Below are 5,223 nucleotides of genomic sequence, written 5' to 3' on the forward strand. Positions count from 1 at the left end.
GGTTAGACGCTTCCGCAATGTATTGTAATATTAGGATTTTGTAATAAATCCCAGATGTGAAAATTGGGGTGTTACAGAAAAGGATGTCTCGATACTAAAGATTCGGTCAGATCAAGGTGGAGAGTTCGTTAATCAAGTTATCGAGAGCTACTGCAACGAGAACGGTATTCATCATCAGTTGTCAGCTGCTCGAACGCCTCAATAGAACGGGGTTGCTGAAAGAAGGAACAGAACTCTCAAGGAAGCTGCAAGGACCATGCTCTCGCAAGCCAACATATCTCAAGGATTTTGGGCAGAAGCAATCAACACAGCGTGCTATACCCAAAATCGGTCCTTGATCGTGAAAGGAGTTGGAAAGACTTCATATGAGTTGTGGAATGGAAGAAAACCGAATGTAAGCTACTTCCACACATTCGGGTGCAAATGCTATGTCCACAACAATGGGAAGACTCAGCTAAGGACTTTTGATGAAAAGGCAGATGATGGAGTATTTCTGGGATACTCATCGACAAGTAAAGCATTCAGAGTCTTCAACAAGCAGAGATTGGTGGTTGAAGAATCCATACATGTTTCTTTTGATGATAGAGCATCGACATATCAACCATCAAAGCCAATGGAAGCAGCTGAGGAAGATCAGCCAGAGTCCATCGAGAGATCAAACTTACCTCTCGAAGACAAGCAGTCGATAGTTCGAGACGTAGCGGAACTCCAGTCAGAATCAGATGATGAAGAGTCTACAAAGAAGAAAGCTCCTGACTCAGTTGATCCAATCCAGATCATAGATGTTCAACCCACATCTCAACCGTCAACGGAAGTATCAACTGAGGAGCCACAACCCGACTTAAGATGGCTGAGAAGTCACCCTGCTGATCAAGTAATTGGAGATGTACGTGACAAAGTTCGGACCAGATCAGCATACAGAGAAAGCATGTTTGCTTGCTTTCTATCACAAATAGAACCTAAGGTGATCGATGAGGCTCTATGTGATCCAGATTGGGTGCAAGCCATGCAAGAGGAACTTCATCAGTTTGAACGGAACGATGTTTGGGAACTAGTTCCGAGACCTCATCATCAGAATGTCATTGGTACAAAGTGGGTTTTCAGAAACAAGATGAATGAGGATGGAGTTATTGTTAGGAACAAGGCCAGACTTGTTGCCAAAGGCTATTGTCAGGAGGAAGGAATAGATTTTGATGAAACCTTCGCTCCAGTGGCACGTCTCGAAGCCATACGCATCTTTCTCGCATATGCCGCCTTCAAAGACTTTAAGGTATATCAAATGGATGTCAAGAGCGCTTTTCTGAACGGACTTCTCGAAGAAGAGGTGTACGTTGAACAACCTCCGGGTTTCTTGAAGGACGTGGGAGCTGACAAAGTATACAAGTTGAAGAAGGCACTTTACGGTTTAAAACAAGCTCCGAGAGCTTGGTATGATACCTTATCCTCTTTTCTACTTCAGTGTGGGTTCACCAAAGGCCTAGTGGACAAAACACTGTTTAGAATTAAGGATGAGGATCACATCTTATTGGTGCAAATCTATGTGGACGATATCATTTTTGGAAGCACCAATCCAGACTTGTGCGAGAAGTTCTCCAGGTTGATGAAAGGGAAGTTCGAGATGAGCATGATGGGAGAACTCAACTACTTCCTTGGATTACAAGTGAGACAGCTTAAGGAAGGTATCTTCATCAATCAGGAGAAATACACCAAGGATCTGCTCAGAAAATACAACATAGAAGGGAAATCCTCAGTCAAAGTACCCATGGGAACCTCTCTACGTATCGATGTCGACAGTGAAGGTCGAGAGGTCGATCAAACTACATATCGAGGTATCATCGGATCTCTTCTTTATTTAACTGCTAGTAGACCAGATATATCCTTTGCAGTAGGTGTATGTGCTAGATTTCAGGCAAGTCCTAAGGAAAGTCACTTAAATGCATCTAAAAAGATCCTTAGATATCTCAAAGGTACGCAAAGTGTTGGACTTTGGTATTCAAGAGGTGGATCTTTCGAACTTATGGGTTATTCAGATGTGGACTTTGCCGGCTGTAAAATAGATCGAAAGAGCACATCAGGGACATGTCAGTTTCTAGGTGGAAGACTTGTCTCATGGTTTAGCAAGAAACAACATTCGATAGCTACAAGCACCGCTGAGGCAGAATATGTAGCAGCTGGAAGTTGCTGTGCTCAGGTTTTATGGATGAAGCAACAACTACTGGATTATGGTGTTGAATGTAAAGAGGTTAAGATCATGTGTGACAACACAAGTGCTATAGCTATCACTCAGAATCCAGTGTTACATTCAAGAACAAAACACATTGATATCAAGTATCACTTCATCCGAGACCATGTTGAGAAAAAGGATATAACTTTGGAATACGTTGCAACGGAGGAGCAACTAGCAGATATTTTCACAAAAGCGTTATGTGAAAATAGATTCTCTCAACTAAGGTTAGAATTGGGAATGATAGAATTGGGATGAATGGTCAAATCTTATCTTCTTGTATTTAGTGCCATGAACTGTTTCGCATGTGAGGAGCGGTTTCATCAACTTTATGGCCGCTTTGGAGTTACACAAGCATTGAATGGTCATTCATATCGCATCCCGTGACTCAACAGTGGTAACCTATTTGGGCTATAAATAGAAGGGTTTTCTCATCAGTTTATGTCATCGACTTCTTCATGGAGAAGAAGAAAGGAAAAGACGATGTACCGTTCTGGTATAGAGGGAGAAAATCAGCAACGAAGTCCAAAGACTTTCAAGGAGAGAACTATCCAGAATCAACGAAGGGTGAACAGATTGCGGAGCTTCCTGATAATCCAAGCCAGCATCCTATTCCCATCCAAGGTGAATGGATCCCCAAATGCGAGGAGATCCACAACGATGGGATACTGGAGTCAGGAGAAGAGTCTTGCACAAGTGGGACTCCTACCGCTGCACATTCTGGAAAAGGACCTCCCTCAACCAAATGGAGAACCAAGGGAAAGGGAGATGAAGCCTGTGAGNAAGTCCAAAGACTTTCAAGGAGAGAACTATCCAGAATCAACGAAGGGTGAATAGATTGCGGAGTTTCCTGATAATCCAAGCAAGCATCCTATTCCCATCCAAGGTGAATGCATCCCCAAATGCGAGGAGATCCACAACGATGGGATACTGGAGTCAGGAGAAGAGTCTTGCACAAGTGGGACTCCTACCGCTGCACATTCTGGAAAAGGACCTCCCTCAACCAAATGGAGAACCAAGGGAAAGGGAGATGAAGCCTGTGAGGAAGGCAGCAGCGGAGAGAAGAACAAGAAAGGGAGTAGCCACCCCTAGTTCTGTTATTAGAGAAATAGGACTTTAGATGGCTAGTTCCTGCTCTAACGATAGATTCCTATTAGTCTGACCAAGGCCAAACAAAAGTTTCTATGGAATCTATTAGGATATTGATTCATTTGTAATGTTTTCGAAAATCACTAAATGAACTTAAGGAAATGTTCCAAGTGATATCTTCTTTTGATGAATCAATCTTGTCTCCATATCGCAATCTGTGTTCGAAAGGTAGTTCGAGAGGTACATGTTCAGTTTGCCTGTCTGCGTTATGTCTCGAAAAAGGGTAGTTCGAGAGATCACTTCAAAAGATATCAAACTGACTATCTACGTACTTCTAAATGAAGGAATAAGGAGGGTTAGGGATCGATCACTCAGGGGGAAGATCCTTAACCACAGGAGTGCTTAGATGGAGGAATAAGGAGGTTTAGGGATCAATCACTCAAGGGGAAGATCCTTAAACTAGCAAAGTCGAGAGTTTACCTACGAGAGGTAAAACAAATGAGCTCAACGGATATATGTGGAATGACTAATGTTGGGCATTAATGTTAGCCACGTGGTCTTCGGTTATTGACGGTTTTCCGCTCTTAAAGGCATTATCTTGATAAGTGGGAACATGCTTATATAAATATCATCTCTTTATATCCCACTATCCAAAACCGCATTATATTTTACCAAAATACCCTTACCATATCTTACATACATAACCGTTATAAAGGGTATTTCTGACCCTTAAATTCTTTTAAATTAACCGGGATCCCGTTTTCGGGTCAAGCTCTCAACCCTACCCATATATCCAACCCGAATCCACATGATATAAAAGCCAAATTCTTCTTCCTTACCCGGACTCAAGCTCAAACCGAATACCCAAAACCCCCAAATCCTAAACACTGTACACATTCCCTCCAAAACCTCAAATCTGTCAACAATGGCGTCCGAATCCTCCACATCAACCTCATCTTCCGACGCATATCAGATGGAGTTGCAACACATTCGCACTCAGATTAAACAAGTCAAGGCGGGGAGTATCCTTGACAAAAACAGCTTCATCACCCACTCGTCAAATCCAAAGATGGCGGAGAAAGTCCTGAAGAAGTTTGAGAAGGCAGGACTAATGAAATATATGACGCACGACTACCATGAGAAGGCAGGACTAATGAAATATATGACGCACGACTACCAAGAGAAGGCAGGACTAATGAAATATATGACGCACGACTACCAAACCATTCATGAACTCGACTTTAATATGACGCACGACTACCAAACCATTCATGAACTCGACTTTATTGAATGGTTCGCAAATGCCAAGGTCACGAAGGGAAAAATAGAGAGTCGATTCAATGAGATTGATATCACGACCTCTGTTGGTGACCTCAGAGCGGCATTCGACTTCGCGACGTCGGAGGAGGCAGTCCAGCATCTCTCGGATTACGACCTAGACAAGCAAGCTTTTTGGAATAAAATTCGACTAGAGACTGCACCACCCAGAGCATCCTCTGCCCTCCGCAAGTTCCACCTAAAGGAGAGGTTTGCTCTTGCTTCCGACCTGATAATGAAATTCGTGCTCGGCAAAGTGTCTGGAACTGACGAAATCAATCTGGACATCCTCAAAATCCTCCACGCCATCTGGAACAACAACAAAATGGACTAGGCACGTATCATCTTCAATTTCCTTCAACAGCAGGTGCAAAGTTCAGTCTCCAACACCAACCTGACGATCAGTAAAAAGGTTGGTTTCGGTTTTGTTGTTCAATATCTTCTAAGTTTGAAGGGCTTAGAACTGAGGGAAGGGCGAGAGATTCATCGGAATACCTATATGGGTAGGACGAAATCTCAAGCTTCAAAGGCTAAAGGTGTTAAGGGTGCACCTTCTCCCTCGAAGCCTAAGGGAAGGGGCAAAAGGAAAGCCC

The sequence above is a fragment of the Ipomoea triloba genome, chromosome 13 (genome assembly GCF_003576645.1).
Source record: "Ipomoea triloba cultivar NCNSP0323 chromosome 13, ASM357664v1".
In the NCBI taxonomy this organism is placed as follows: domain Eukaryota; kingdom Viridiplantae; phylum Streptophyta; class Magnoliopsida; order Solanales; family Convolvulaceae; genus Ipomoea; species Ipomoea triloba.